The sequence below is a fragment of the Pavona decussata genome, unplaced genomic scaffold (assembly GCF_977016875.1).
Source record: "Pavona decussata unplaced genomic scaffold, jaPavDecu1.1 SCAFFOLD_14, whole genome shotgun sequence".
In the NCBI taxonomy this organism is placed as follows: domain Eukaryota; kingdom Metazoa; phylum Cnidaria; class Anthozoa; order Scleractinia; family Agariciidae; genus Pavona; species Pavona decussata.
The window spans coordinates 1,675,947-1,693,254 of record NW_028145437.1 but is presented as its reverse complement, the minus strand read 5'-3'; the positions used below and the strand labels follow the sequence as shown (position 1 = coordinate 1,693,254).

At 38.8% G+C, this 17,308-nt stretch overlaps 1 pseudogene; it reads right to left on the bottom strand.

The window, feature by feature from the left end:
* Positions 1-16,252: 16,252 nt before the first annotated feature.
* LOC146487686 (uncharacterized) lies at positions 16,253-17,031 on the bottom strand (annotated as a pseudogene).
* Between the last annotated feature and the right edge of the window lie 277 nt (positions 17,032-17,308).

Genomic DNA, 17,308 nt, shown 5'->3' with positions numbered 1-17,308 from the left:
GAGTGTTTTAACTTTAAAAAGATAGTCTTTATAATTTGGTCTGCATTTTACCCCTGGTCTGCAGTGTTCAGTCTGCATTTTACCCCGAGTCTGCATTTTACCCCCAGTCTGCAGTCTGCATTTTACACTGACCGGTTTAAATATGCTTATACAATGGTACTGTATGTTTAATTGCTTTTATTGTTTTGTGAGTTAATATGATTGTGAGTGGATATACTGGAAGGAATCTTATTTAAAATGTTGTCGTCAGTTTCTTAATGAATAGATGTTAAAGGTACCAAACTTTAATTAGTAACGTTTACCTTTATTAGTGTTGTTTGTTTTGTTCGTCTTTCAACAAGAACATGTTCCTGTGGATTTAATAAGAAAAGAGCCATTTTTACAGCATAAAATTGCCTGTTTTTCAAGACCACCTTTAAGAGGATTTCATTGTTATTTTAGATAGAAACTGTTTCCTGTTAATAACACAGAATAAATTTTGTTGTTTTTGAATTTGTAGTTCACAATAGTTTAAAATCATTTATAAATAAGATTTTTGTTTTGCTTTTTTTCTGCATGAATGCAAGGATTTGTCAGAAAATATTGCTAGTCTCATACATATAGTGATACTCTCTTTGAAGTGCAGACAGATATTATGAAATGGGTTGCAATTTTAATAGCAAGATGAAGTTAAAGTTGTTTAGAGTTGACTGTCGATTTGAAATTCAAAACCTAAATTTCGAATGCAATAAATGTGGAACAAGCATAACCCTTTGAATTGGTATTGCCTTTCTCAGGGACATCAGCATCTTCCTGGAAATCATTATTAGGGTCTTCTTGTGATCTCTGAGCAAAAGCTTCATTTGCTATTTAAGCAAGGGACTGCAGGCTTTCTGAAGGCCCTCCTTGCAGATGAAACAAGTGTTAAGTTCTTCTAACCAAGGTGAATGGAAAGAGTGCTAGCAACCTTTAAATAGTATCCAGGTTGAATCTGATGATTCATGACATGAGGGGCCGTCACATCTCTTGTCTGGATCAGGTTGAGGATTAAAGTTGAAACCAACAGGAAGAATGTAGCTTTTCATCGGCTTTGAGCGAAACAAATTAGGTAGTAGCCACAAAGAACAATCTCTCCTTTGACCTAGTTGCCTGGGCAAGAGGGTGGTCGTATTTTGGTTTGAAGCCATTTGAATAAAGACATTGGTCAAAACAGATGCTGCCTTGCATTAGAGGCCCGTCAGTTGCTGCCTGCTGAAAAGATAATTCTTGCATGGTGTGTAGGTTGAGCGCCAGTTTGCTTGTCTTTCACTTGAACCAAAGATGCCATGCTCTTTTTCCCGGATTTGCTCATCTGTATCACTTACCTTTGTTTGCCTTCTGATCACACTGTGTACATGTTCCACAAAATACTCATCGATGACATTGAGATTTTCAGCAAAGACATTGTAAAAGTCTCTACTGCCACCACCTCCTTCCAAAACAAAACATTACTCAACCAAACCAGAGGTGACTTGTATAATAACAACAACAACACTTTATTACAAACAGAGAGTTACTAGTTAGGTATATACCTACCCGCAAATAGCTAAAGCTAGTCGAGGGGGGTAGGCATAACTATATTAAACTAAATGCAAATAAATTTTGGTGTTTAAAAATTGACATTAACCCTTTAACCACCAAGTATTTTAGACGGAAAGTACCCTGGACACTGGCACCTTTTGTATTTATTCCTTAAAATGCACGAGTTTGAAAAAAGTGCATTTTTCACATAGAAGAATGCATTTTTGTATAAAGCACACCCATTTCAATTTATTCATCAGAAAATTTTCTTTAATTTAAGGTATATTAAATGTCCATAGTTACAACACTGACTGAATTACCACATTCTCAATTTAGGTAATATGAAAAACCACAGACTAATGGTCTTGCTCTTCTAGGTTGGGGACAGAGATGCACTTAACTAGTAGTATTTCTGCCTTTAAAGTGAGACAGAACATGTTTCTTTCAAATACAAGTGTCCCTGCCAGAAACAATCTAAATAAAGTCAATATAATTTGAACTGTCTTCACCGGTACATGTACCTGTGATGCATTATAATTATGCCTTATCTGAAATAGGATAGGAAATGTCTTTCATGACCAATCCTTGCTCTCTTTTGTCCACAGCAAAACAAATGTAATAAAAATAATTTTTCACCACAGCATTGTTCAGTTTTTGTCTATCTGCAGTATTTGTTCTGAAAGTCTAAAGCCAGTATTGCAACCTTGAATGATAATCAAAAAAACAGTTAGAGCCCTCCTTTCCAATGCAAAGATAAACATTACACTTCATGCACTTGAAGGTGCTTTTTTTTCTTGTCTTTGAATGTTCATCCTCATAAATTCCTGCTGCTTCTTCAAGCAAGCAGCACACCGGTGATCATTGCCATCACAACGACAAACAATATGCTTGCCTACACCATCCATTCTCTCTGGGTACCCATTCGAGCTTCGCCTCCTTTTGTGACTGTTCTCATGGGTTGTGCGAATCTCCAATTAACTGAATGCACAGTTCTTGTTTGAAGCTAAGAAGATCTCTCTTTCTGTGGCCATGACCTTGGTGGGCCTGGTAATGGGATTAAATGACGTAGGCATTGAAGACACACATCTGAAGGAGCTTCACAAACATTCTTGTGTACTGCCTCATTTGCTTTTTAGACTTGTTCACAGAAGTCATTTGATCAAGTTAGTCCACTCCTCCCATGAACTTGTTGTAATCTTTGATAAGGTGTGGGCATGGTATGGTCATCTGTCTCCACTGTCCTCTTTCTTTTACCCTCCTAGTGACAGTAGCATCATCACCCTCTTCATCATCATCATCATTGTCATGAACTCTAGGAGATGGTCTGGGTACTGGAGAAGGATGTATGGTGCTCAGTACAAAGATCTCCTTTCTGTCCTTCCACTTCAATGCCAACATCGAGCCATTCCAACTAAGCCATGCAATATCACCCCTCTGTCCTGTTTGCACTGCTTTCAATTCATTCATAGGAAAGCCTTTGCGATTCCTCACAGTTCCACAACCATACAGACCAATGTTTTTCATTGCAAGAAAAAGAATGGTACTGGTATAAAAGTTGTCTTACATACACAATGATGTGTGTTCTCTAAACCTTGCAAAAGGTTCAAAACAGTTTTACCTGTCGATATTCTAAGAAACCACACAACACGTTTTAAATGAAATATCGACATTTAACCTGTCTTTCCAAGGTTTCCAACACCCCTTTTATCACTGCCGACATAAACATCAAACTTCTTACAATAGCCATTGGTACTGTCACTCAACATAAACAATTTGATGCCATACTTCACTGGCTTATCTGGCATGCGTATCTTTATTTTCAATTGTCCCTTGAAAGGCACCATTCCTTCATCTACTGAAACACTTTCATGGCAGTTGTAGAGGTCAAAAAATTTTTGAGTTATTTTTCTGGAGATATTTAGGATCTTGTAGAGCACATCTCTTGCTTTATCTTCAGTTTTTTCATGATCAGGATCCACAAAGGAAAAATACTTCTTCGAATCAAAATAGCGTTTACGCAAGGAAAATACATTTCTTATACCAGGTGTATGGAAGAGAGAAGTATTCCCACCTGAGAGGAAGTAGCGCTCATCCCTCGGAGCAACAAGCAGATCATTCGAGATGATGGTCATTGCAAGAAGTGCCTTCTGCCGTTGTTGTTCGTTTCCACTTAACGGCCCGTTTAGCTTTGGAGAACCAACCCTAAAGCGGTTTCATAGTTATAACTGCACTTTAAAGGTAACTTTACAAGTCAAGATGATGCACATCACTAAATGATCTTATACTTCTGACTGTTGTAGAAGCATGGTAATCATGGGTTTCAAAACGATGCCTTTCCATTAGTGGATAAAAAAAAATAAAATGGATAATTCTTTAACAGTTGTAACAAAAGAACTAGATAACTTCTGAAAAAATGGTTGTGAAGGAACAAAAGATGACAGTTTGTTAATGTCAATGCCAACAGGGTTGTGAATTTACCGGGTTCTTGAGCCTTTTGAAGAAAATGAGGCTGAACATACAGGGAGGCCCATTGTTACGGGACACGGCTGGTACACGTTAGAGGCATCTAAGTATTTGCAATTGAAATTTAGGGAATTGTTGGACAAGTTCATTTTATATTTAGGAGAAAATGATTACAAAAGCACTATTTCATCAACTAGTAAGGAATTATTACAAAATTTAAGAAAGATTAATTGGAAAACAGGGGCAAATTACTGCTTTGCAACTTTTGATTTTAAGGATTTGCAGTTTCTTCGTCGCCAGAGCAGAGGAGAATGTCCTCCTTCAAATTCTGAATGCCTTCGGCCTGAAGTTCCGAGTTCTTGGCAAGTTGTGCCGGCATCGTCTAAAGACCTTGCAGGACCATCGCGATGTTGACCCCGGTCGTTCCTCGGTCGTTCTCTCGCTGGGTTTCCTTGCTGGACAAGTCCACCGTGCTGGATTCCTCTGACAGAGCCATGTCTTCTGATACTTTTCGTGTCGTTTTAAAACTTTGGAGGCGAAAAACCTTCCCAGAAACTTCCAAATATGATCGTTTTTCTCCAAGGGGAGGAAAACACGGCTGAACTGATATCGCATGCAAACAGGCACTGATGTTGCGTATGCGCTAGGCAATCTCATGGGATCCCTGGGGCAGTGGTGACGACATAGAACCGGCGCGTGGTGGCGAAAGGGTTAATTAACAAAGTTTACAAAGCAACAGCAGCAACTACTTGTTGTAGTGTCCCTAACAAACATAACCCACAACCTGAAGATGCATAAAAGTAGTTATCCAGACGATTAATTATTTTAGCTTGAATAAAATGTTGTAGGTGGCAACTGAAAGGGGAATGTAAGTTTCCAGAAGGTGAAGTACAGTGTCATATTGAAGGTCCTTCCTCTAATGAAAGACTGTTTTTATTGCATTTCTCACCAATGTCCACCCTCCAGAGGTTATCTCAAGGAGAGAATGTGTCACCAAGGTTTGGGCTTGTCTGTGAGTTTCTTCCCAGGAAAAACAGACTTATATACAAACCGCACGAAGGGCAGGAAGTTGCTGACAATGTCTTCATCTCTGTTGAGGTCAACATGTACAGGATGCATGCAAGGGTCCACAAAAGTGATGGGATCTGGTGTTTTTCCCTCTCTAACTAAATTACATGCCTTATTCACAATTTGACGGGGAAGAATTGTGAGGGTTAGTCCGCAGGCATTAGAACCACAAACCTTGAGAGATACTCCTTTAGTTGGCTTTGGAGAACGAACCCTAAAGCGGTTTCATAGTTATAACTGTACTTTAAAGGTAAGTTTACAAGTCAAGATGATGCACATCACTAAATGATCTTATACTTCTGACTGTTGTGGAAGCATGGTAATCATGGGTTTCCAAACGATGCCTTTCCATTAGTGGATAAAAAAAATAAAATGGATAATTCTTTAACAGTTGTAACAAAAGAACTAGATAACTTCTGAAAAAATGGTTGTGAAGAAACAAAAGATGACAGTTTATTAATGTCAATGCCAACAGGGTTGTGAATTTTACTGGGTTCTTGACCCTTCTGAAGAAAATGAGGCTGAACATACAGGGAGGCCCATTGTTACGGGACACGGCTGGTACACGTTAAAGGCATCTAAGTATTTGCAATTGAAATTTAGGGATTTGTTGGACAAGTTCATTTTATATTTAGGAGAAAAATGATTACAAAAGCACTATTTTATCAAGTAGTAAGGAATTATTACAAAACTTAAGAAAGATTAATTGGAAAACAGGGGCAAATTACTGCTTTGCAACTTTTGATTTTAAGGATTTGTATACTCATATCTTATACGAAGATGCAAGCAAGAGTGTACATGAGATTTCTATGCTTAAGTAATTGGGCAAAACAGTAAAAAAATAGATTTTTGTTTGGACCTTTATAAGTGTGGTAATGATTGGAATTATTTTAATGTTGGAAGAGACTTATAGAAACAGGAGAAGGGAGTTAGCATGGGTTGATACTATAGTAAGGAAATTGGTGAATTGGTATTGGTGTATTTTGAGTACGAATATCAACTAGTCTCTGAGCTAAATAACAGAAATTTTAGCATGTTATGCTTACGATGATTTTATGATATGCTCAACAAGTAACGATTTTAATATTATTAATGAAGTGAAGAAATTAATGCTTTTTTATCCAAGTAACTTGGTTATTAATGTGACAGTAAGTCATGCTTTATGTAATTACTTAGACTTGAGGATTGCTCTGGATGATGTGAGCGATAGTTATTGGAAGATACTTTTTAGTACTTATTTTAACCCTTTGACTCCTGTCGTGTTTCCATGGTTTTTGCATAAATTACCTTTTTCCTAGAGCAGTTTTACTTCGATAAATAAATATTCTTGGCTTCCAAAATTAACTGCATATTAAACTGGAATGATAAAACAAATGTTTTCCGACATAAAATAATATGGTTACCAATTAATCATTTGCCGAAAAACACACTTGAACGCAAACATTGCTAAAATTCACGGCATGTTGATGAAGACCTTTGGCATATCAAATTTCAACCCGGTTATGCAAATTGTCCTTGATTACGCATCTGTCGCTTCTTAAACGAATATATGAATTGACAAAGACACAAAAATCAACCAAAAGCTTTTCCAACAAAACTTTTTATTGAAATAAATAATATATTTGCTATTAGAGGCAAAAAACTTTCAGTTTTTTTGCGTACGTGCAAACACGCATGTAAAATTTGAAGACGCTCCGTGTTTGTACAAGGGGATCACTCGCAGTAACACGAACGTGCTTCTCTTGTTATTGTTCACAGTGATCAATCTGCAATGATCATTGATTCACGTCGTCACATGAACAAGGGAGCAATATTTGCATGTAGTCAGGCAGGGAATCGACCTTCCCTTGCTTTATGGTTCGGTGCCATGATGAAGGCAACTCGGCAGTGCTCCTTAACCATAGCATCTATATCCAAGGTCCTTTACTGAACAATGTACTGTACGCCCCACGAGAATGTTTGACCGCTAGAGTTGCAAACACAGCAAGAAAATGGACTATATATTTTGTATTGTAAACATTAACATTTATTGGAGTTAGGTAACAAAACTTTCATAAAATGAAAAAGCAGTTTCATAAGATCATAACCATATGAGTTACAGATATTTTCTGTAGGCTTGACAATCGAAAGCTTACGTGAGTGTTGTACAATCCGCTAATCCTTGCAGGGGGAAATTTTTGATTCATTAGAAACCTGTCGTTTTGATACAAATCTTTTCGATACGAACTTTTGTCGTGAAACTACACAACAATTTCGATCACTAATATTGTTTATCTGGGCAATTATTACTCGTTATTCAAGTCAAGTACCCGAAACTATTTACATCTCGTCTGAATCATTTTGCATCGAAAAGACTTTGTATCGAAACGACCGAAAACTGAAAACAGAACAAGCATCTAAAATCTGACTATTTTTTTACTTGAACATCTTATTAGAAATGGATGTTTTCATATTCGCTAATAAAGAAAACGGTTGGTTTGATCCCTTTTTGCCTATCAGTATTGAAAGGAACTCTTTGTTTTTAAAATCTACTCAAACTAGTGGTGTGCGCGCTTGCGGGAACATTGTCAAACTGTTCGCTTCGCTTCTATGTCCACTGAACAATGTTCACTTGATATGCTCTGACTAATAGGATCAAACAATGTAGTTCATGGATGAACACCGAACATAAGTGCAACAATTACTGCACGTATGTGATTGTAGAGCAGATCATTTGAGTCAAAAATTTCTCGAAGTGTTACGTTGCGGCGAGTTAGATGCTCCTTTACGCGGGCGAACGGCTCCTCATCAATCTCCAGTCCTTTAGAAGCCTGTTGACCATGGTAACTTCCCCTTGGCCACTTGCAATCATGTCGAGTGTATAAATCTCAGCAGTTGCTTCCTCCACCTTGACGTTTTTGGCGATAGCAGCGAATGACTCTCCCTGTGCCCACCTTTGAAATGCAGCCTCTTTCTTCGGGAAAGTACTGATTTTACCATACACTGTCCTCAGGGAAAATAACTAAGAAGGAATATCAAACAAAAATTACTGAAACTACCATGGGGTAGTCGTTAATTTCTAGGAACATAACAGCAAACCAACAAGTTTTATTTTTAAGAAAAGTAGAATGTTGATCATGTTGATCTATTTTATCTTCTAAATATTTGTGCTTACATGAGATGCCTTGGCGTATTTCCACTCGGCATGAGAGCATTCTCGTTCTTCAGCTGGTCTCTTCAGGCTCCTACAATGGCACAAGAAAGCGTGATAAGTAAAGAAAAATTCAACATTTTGCTTGAAAATGTTTTAAAGACCAGTCGCCACTTACTTTCTTTCCATTTTGACAGGTAATTGTTGGCTTTACCAGTACGTGTGCTTTTCGTAAATGAAATCAAAGCGCGTCTCATATGAGAATAAAATGTTCTCACATGTAAGTCATAGAGATGGCAAATTGTGTAGGACAATGGCCAGTTATTAATCACCTTTGTCCAGAATAAGCAAAGGTCAATTGAGAACAAGTCCTTTTATTTGGAAAGTAAAAAGACAATATCGAGTTTTCTCTCTCTTGACTTTGAATGGACAATCCTGCAGTGAAAGTAGTTTGTCAGATATATCCATCCCAGTTGCTACTTCGAGATCTCAGAGAAATGAGGTTGAAATTGTGTACTTTCGGAAAGCGTCAGGATAAAATTTGGCTGAATTAGAAACGACGGTATGAATTGAGTTGTGAATACTACTGGACTGGTAGGGCATCCCTAAACTTTTTACTCGGGGACAAGACCAGAATGAGTTTCATTGAAGCTTTGGTTTTGTCTTTGCTTTTCTGGACGAAAAGGGCTTAGTGAGTGCTGCTGGCGTGTGTTACGAGTGGTGGGAAATGATCTTTAGAATCAGAGAGTCCTTTCTGATGGATTTAGAGTGAGAGGAACTGGATCTTTCGGGACGAGGAAGTTTGTATAGTTTCGTCCCACTGAGGATGTTTACCGCTTTAATCAACCTAAATTTGTCTTCCACAGCGATCTCAAATCGTCATTTGCAGCAAATAATACGGGTTGCTGCGAATTTGGATAGGCTGAACATTTCTAACTGTCCTGGTTTGGACCAAAGTTGCATCTTCCAAATCAAGCAAGATTTGAACCAGCTAAGACACGTGGATATCTCTGGAAACCCTCAATTTACAATTCTTGCAGTTGCATGTCTTTGCTCTTGCAAAAATCTTTAGATCATTGTAACTTATGGATTGAAGTTAAGTCCGAGAAATATGTTTGCCGAAGAAGTGTTTGAGGACGAACTGTTGTTTTAGCTTTTTTTATTTTCGTTTGCACTTGGTTTTCGTTTCCGTTTTTGTGATTGGTGATTGGAATTTTGTTGTAGACTGCCTAAGTCTATTTGCTTCTATTACGGCGAAAATGCGATACGTTGTTGACGTAAGAAATAAAACAAGAACCATGCATATAGCCATGTTTTGAGTGTCATGTTTCTTTATGCACCCCATCTTGCAAAAAAAATGTGTCAGAAATGATACTTTCCCATGTCATATTTTCATGCAACTCGGCAAGCTTATAGGGTTTCGCTTACTTAATAGAAAGGGGCTTAAGAAAATTTCGAAAATAAGCGTGTCTAACTTCCTGAAGTGAAAGAAAATTCAGATTTCGCGCGCTCAGCGTGCATAGCTAATCAAAGGGACCGATTCTCATTTAATTAAAAAGTTGTCGCCTTTTATTCCAACGGTGTATTTTGCGCTACTCCTGCTGGTTTTGGCCTAGTTCTTGCGTGGAACATTACTTAAAGCTTAGCAAGATGTTATTTGGATTTTCCAGGAAACCATCCCCCACATGTTTCTGGTATATTTCTTCACCGTCAAAGATGTCTGCTGGTAATCCAGCAGTCTTTGTTCTGTCCTAGAGGAAGGTGAATGGTATGCCATTATGCATTCTGTTTCATGTTGTATCATCACTGTGAACCGTGACATCATCAGTATCTTCTCTCTTCAGATCAGTGAACAGCACTCGATTCTGCCATGTCGTGTTTGCATGCCCGCTCGCGGTGTTGTGGCTTCGGCTTTCAAGAAAGCGGAGTTAGTTTATATTCACTGCGTATCCAAAGAGAAGTTCGGTGTTACGTTGAAAGGGTTTTCCTGTGTTTCGCTGATAAGTAGAGAAGCTCATGTGAGTTACATCGAAAACATGAGCGAGCAACGTCGATGTCTCGTCCCCGATGTAGTTGAGAATCAGCCTGTGGATGTGTTATTTGAAGGCCAGAGGACTCCTCTGTTGGTCCGAATCAATTTTTTGTGTGATATAATGGTAAGTGTATTACCGGTAGTGTTTTAAAAAAATATATCATGTTTAGAGGTAATTAAAATATTGCAGTCCGATCAAAAGAGTCGCTTCCACGTGTCTTTTGTTGGAATGCCTTTGTTTGTCTGAGAACAAACTTCTTTATACCTGATCAGCGAGATAACAGTAGTTTATTCATATTTTTTTACAGTCCCTTGATCCCAACAATCTTGAAGATGAGGGAGTGAATTCAACATTGATGTGGTCATTTGAAATCATACCTGCCCCTGCCGCACAGTCTGTGAAACCAAGTGTTGTGAAGGAATTGCCGCTCAGCAAATATGTTCCGCCTGTAGCAATCGACATCGATGGAGAAAACTCTTGTAATTGTTCCAGCCCCTCACCGTTTTGTTTGGTGTCAAAAAGTGGACAATGCTACCGAGAACATCGCATCTGTCTCTAGCGAAGATCAGAGTCCTTTAGCCAGTGAAGTCGATGAGGGCCCAGTAGTAAGTGGGGAGGATAACTCCTGTGATGATGACACAGAGTATTTTACACAAATCTTTGCAGTCAAAGGTTCGTTCTGGGAGGGCAGATATCAGGAAGCATCACTTAAGTGTGTGGAACTAAAAGCAGAAGAGCAAAATTTGTGAAGTGGGAACGTGTTTTTAAAATGACAATTTGAGAGACAGAAATGCTATCAAGTTTGAAGTCCTGTATTATGCTGCGTGGCATGTAATAGGCTATTGTGGCGTGGACAAAGTTGCGAAGCTAACCAAGGCGATGAGTAGAGGAGAAATCCTAAGTTTCAAACTGAAATATGTTAGAAGGAAGTGGATCCCCAAAATATGTGCATACCGGCAATATGCAGCTGTCAGTATTACAAAAAGAAGACAGTGGGACAGAAATGACCCCAACATTAAATATAACAGCAACTAAAATGTTTATTGAGATTAGGTTTTATCTTGGGTAGAGCGTTTTCAGTTGAGTGTTGTAAAATCAAAAGCTGAAAAACGAACAAACTCTGGCAAATCAGAAGTCGAAGGCGCTGTGATTGGTTTTTGGTTCTTATTGTAAGTTTGTCAAAATTACTTTCAACACTCGACTGGAAACCTCTCTGAATTGTTGTGGACAAAAAGGAAAATCCTTGACTTGCTTTCAGCATATGCAAGTTATATGTGCAGTGGGTACCTTTGTCGAATCTGGGTTGGTAAAAGTTTATACAGTATTCAATAAAAAAGCATGATGGTGTCGCCAGCTCCAAATTAAGCCAAGTGTGATTGATTTAACCCATTGCCCCCTGAGAGCGTGACGCGTGACATTATGCTAATTTCCTAGAAATTTTTGAAGTAAGACTGCGTGATCCAAATGCTTGAAATAAACCATATGCGCAGTAGCGCTATAGACGGGATCAAGTTTCAAAGCAAAGCTCATCTGAAAGAGGAGGAATGTTGCTGCCGGAAAGTGTAAAAATTTTATCACATGATGCATGGACATATAGGACAGGGAGAAAAGCACAAATCAAATTAATTTTTTTTGTGTTTTACGCGCGGCGAGCTCCAAATATGAATAATTAGCGGCCGCTTAAAACTTGTAAGACAGGTCATGTCAAGAACCGAAAATGGGTAAAATGACTGGTATATACCGCACATATGAATTTTAACAGTATTTATTGAAGTTTTCTTACAGATTCAAGGCCATTTAAAGGCAGGCAAGGATAAGAGAAGGAGAGAATGACTCGAGCCGCACGAGAACTCTTCGCAAAAAGCAAAGTACAGACGCCTCGCATCGCAAATAAAAACTCACGCAGCGCAAAAACGACAAAACAAACAAGTAGAGATTCCAAACAAGTTTTATTTACAAGACAAAGAATTCGAAAGCCAAAATGTGAAAAATGTCGCCAAATAAAAGCTAATATCGTGCCAAATAAAGGCCAAAATCATGTGAATGGTCCAAACCAAAATGAGATTCAAAATACCATATTCAACGCATCATTGAAAAACAATTCGCAGCCAAACAAGTGAAAAGTGTCAATTAGCGGCCAAAGGTAATTTAACCAAGACAAGATCTCAAATATTGATTAGGCCAAAATGCAATGAAATCATGATCGTATATACATTTGAAACTCACCAATAGTTCATAGATCGCAGCGACGCAGATGGGGACTCGGGTTATGAAGAATGCAATTTCAAGCCGCATGGTATTCATGAAAGCAAGTTTTGCAAAGCGCTACACTACATTGTAAACACTGAAAAGTGGTCTCTACTGAACGCCCCCCACTTGTTTTCCTACCCACCCTCTTACAATGCACACAAACTTTCTTCCTACCTTCAATTTTAACACTAAAATGCTTCCCAATATTTTCTGGGGCGACCGACAAATTTTCAATCTTGCGGCGCTTGGCTGAGTGACCTATGGAAGCTGTTGATGAAAACCCCCCGATCAATGCCTTAGCTAGATTGATCCTAAAATTTAACTGTTTTACCCTTCTCTGTCTTTGCCCCATTCGATGGGCATTTTACACAGCAAAAGAATTACAAATGGAAATATCAAGTAAAAACCAAAACAGATACCTATACCATTTATAGGAAAAACGACCTACAGAATAATACTGGCGCTGCTGATCGGCACGGTCAACACCCCCCATGTGCCGGTTATATAAATCGATCACTGCTGGCTTTGACACATTATTATTTCGCCTTCTTACAACTACATCTGGGATCAAAGGACTACAATTAGTGGAGATTACACTAACATCTCTTTTATCGTGCCACTTTGTGAAAACTACATTCCCCTTCTGGGTAACAACTTTTTCTCCTGGGCGCAATTTTTCTTTGGCACAACGCGGAAGGTCCTTACGATTACATCTAACAGTGGCACAAGCGTAAGTATCATTAGTTTCTAGGTGTTCTAATAAAGTTGTGGAGCTAAAAAAATTGTCAAAATACACATGATGATTCTTATTCATGAAAGGCCTAATCATTTTAGTGACTACATCGTAACCTAACCCATAAATCCTACGTTGATTCGCTTCCTTACCTAGATAAACATCAAAATTAAAAACATACCCGTTACTTGAATCGGCCGCCATCCAAACCTTGATGCCATACTTTGTTGGCTTAGCGGGCATGTATTGCTTAAAAGATAACCTCCCCCTAAAAGCGACCATTCCCTCATCTACGGCAATATTCTTAGTGGGCTTAAAATTATTTTGGCATCTACTCCTAACATAATCATTTACAGTTCTGACTTTGAAAAGGCGATCGAAATTTTCAGCACCGCGAGCGGGCTCCTTAGTTGAATCGTTAAAATGCAAATACTGACTTATTTCCTCAAACCTGTCCTTAGTCATTACCCTTTTGATACCGTGGTTGCCAAAAAAATCATCGTTAGACCAAAATAAAGCGTAATTTGGGAGGCGATTTATCCCCATGATTAAATTTACCCCGATGAAAGCCTTAAATTCCGCGCGCGTGATTTGATGAAAACTAGCAAATCGATCGCCTAACTTTTGCTGCGCGTAGCGATTACTTTCCTCTACAACTCTATCCCACAAATCGTCTCCTAAAAAATTCAAAAAGACATCTAATTCGGAAGGATTATCTAAGGCTATATTAGGACCAGATGCTGCCACAAACGGAGGAACTTGAACATCTGAGAGGTGAGCCGTCCATCTCGCTTCTACTTCTTCGTCGTCTGTGTCATGGCTTGGCTGTGGAACTTGGGCTTCTTCTTGATCAGGAGCATCTTCTTCGTCTTCTTCCGCATCTAGGCCCTCGAAATCTAAATCCGAATCATCGTCACTAGTAGATCCTCCCTCCCCAAACCCATCAAAGCTTTCTTCATCCCCCGAGTCGCCAAAAAGCGCCGCTACATCTGCATCATTTTCTAACGCATTCGCCATTGTCTTGCAAATTTCAATTACCTCGCGCGACAAAAAAATTACCGAGCTTGTGGTCCTTGACATGACCTGTCAAAAAATGCGCAAAAGATGGCATTTGATTGGTTAATCATCTCTTTTGATCTCCATGACAACAAAATAACGAAAAATCCACCAGGGGGAGGTAGAGAGGCGAAAAACCAGCCGCCATTTTGGACGGGCGGTCTTGGGCGTTTCAGGAAATTCGGGGGTTGTCGCGCATGGGCGGTTACGGGCGTTTGAGGGGTCAATGGGTTAAGTTGTAAAATAATGAAGGATTGAAAATGACCAGGCTAGGCTATTATTGTACCAAATTTATTTGGAAAATAGAATGTGGTATCTGTAGATGTTAAATTATATGAATGTATAATCCTTTGTTCCTTTATATGTAATTAAGGATGTTCGCGCTAATTGTTTATGCGCATCTTTAGTGCGCAAGTAACGCACACGCCACGCAATGTCACGCGCAATTCATGGTTGACGATACACGGAGGTAAACACACATGTCGGGGGATGTGACAGCATTAAAAAGGGGGAAATTCATTTCCGTTGCACAGTTTTAAAAACGAAAACTCGACGTGAAACGATTAGACGGGTTAAGGTTGCAACAAAAAGCCCAAGTAAAGGCGCTGATACGGTCCTGCGGGTATTTCGCGCCAAGAGATTTAAGATATTTACTTGACTCTTGATATAACAAAATAATTGAAATGCAATACTTTATGTAGTCTATTCGTCAAACGAAGTCACCTTTAAGCTTTTTTAAGTTTTGATAGTAAACGAGAAAGTCTTACCTTACAAGAGAGCAATTTTATTGATCACCAATCCCGTGTACAATCAATCTCCACATACCCATTCTAGGTAAATAAATAAGCTTACTTCTCACATTTTCGCCTCGCTAACGGCTATAGATACATTTACTTGGCATTGGCTAAACAGCTGTATAAGTTTTGAAGGTAGAATAACGATAAACAACTTAAACGATCAGAGTTTTGACAGCACACTCGAACGAAAACATTGACTCGAGCAATCATTGTGAGCTGTGCATGATGGGATAGATATCCCTGTTTAGGTTCCAGTGCTTCTCTGACCTGTCACGCAAAAACGTGACTTTGGAATCTGTCACCATAGCGGCTAGCTTGTCTTCATTATAACTCTCTTAGATGTCTGGTGACCCGCCCCTTTTTTTTTCAATTGATCACTTTCTTTATTGATTGTCTACGTTTTAGAGAAAAATGAAAAAAATCTGTGGGGCAGAAGTTTGATTATTTTCTATTTTTCTGTCCACGCGCCATCGAATTACACTCATTTTTGTCTGTGTGACGATCGCGAATGTCCTCTTAAGGGCTACATTTAATTACAAGGATGACACCAGTTGGACTAATTTACGAAACATATACGCTTAGATAAAATTTGACTAAAATAGTTTGTCTCCAGTTACTCATCTTGAATATTTTAAACTTAAAACTGTGGAGATCATTTTGAGTTACGAAGGCCCAACTTTTCAAAATCAGGGTATTTTTCCAGCGCTGTATCTCTGAAACGAAGTCGGTGACCCCCAATTTTTTTTGCATTTCTGACATCAATAACTTATTAGCTGACCATACCTAAAGTATGAAAAAAATCTGTGGGGCAGGACTTTTTCGCGCAAACGTCCTTAAGGAGGCTCCTTACAAAATTAAGGCTAATTTCTTGTCTTGTTTTGGTTCACAAAATGAACCATAAAAGATGGCTGATAAATTTGTTTATCAGCTGTTGCCATGATAAAAATGGCAAATATTTTGCAAGAATAGCTCTGCCGGTCTGAGCTTTTTGCCAATACAGCAGCCATATTGATTTGGAACACTGAGTATCCATAAAGACCATTGAAATTCATTATCTCTCATTTCATAACCTGCTAGTACTACATCTTAAAAGAAAAGACATCGTCATCTATGACCGCAAGAAATGCAGGCCTAGTCACTATGTCTAAAGTTAATTGCAGTCAGACGCTGTAATGTTCAACATTCACACCGGAGGCAGCTGCCCTTCTGGTCTGTGAAGCCTTTGACAAATAGTCGTCTGATTTCCGGGAGGAAGGAAACTGCGGCTGGCGATAAAAATTGATGCATCTTCCTGTCGATTTAATGTCAGTCTGTGGAGCGTCAGTGGATTTTCACTTGGATCAACATCATCTGGCACTTCATTAAAAGAGGGCAGCTCATCTTCCCATTCCCGGTATCTTTCATTGGTTGTGCAGTAGTGGAAGTGGTGACTACCGCCTATCCTCTTAGTAAACTCCCTGTAAAAGAGAAAAGTAAAACAAACAAAAAAAATTGGATCATGTTGCCTATATAACAGACTAATTAATACTGGATACATAGTATTTTCATCCTTTTTATTGAGCTATTTTGAACAAAAATAGCTCTCTTTCCCAAGCAGGGATGGAAATTAGCACTCGCCCAGGCAAGCTCAAGTGTCAATTCTTTCTATTGAGTGGAAATTCGCCCAATGGCGAATTAATCAAAATTAAGTTTCCAACCTTGCTAAAAAAAAATAAAAATTTTATAATTTGTTCCCTGTACATACCTGACCTGTTTCCTCCAGAGGGCCTTGAATTCTTCCTGAGTAAAAATTAAGACAAGGTAACGATGCAACAGAGCAAAGAATGCTTCCACGTCATCTGTTGTTCCAGCTCGTGGATGCTCCTCATAACCAATCAATGCATTTTCCCGCCTTCAAAACTCAATACTCTCGATGTTAGTGGTGACTGCTGTCACTGTCTCCCATGAGAACCCCATGTCCCGTTAACTGGCGTACAAAAACCATACACATCAAAAATAAAATGAACAGCAGTTGTAAACAACCAAGAGGGTCTGGATGGGTTTATTTTTCAAAAGCCTTGGTGGGCCTTACCATTCTTATTCGGCTAGTAATCATTTCTTTTTTAAACATAAGTCCCAGACACGTGATTAACAGTAGCACTCTATAAGGGAGTGTTTATTATTTATGAGTGTGGGGTCTAGCAAATGAAAGAAGCAGTAATGTTGCTTCCATGCTGGGGCAAAAAACGTTTTCTTTGAT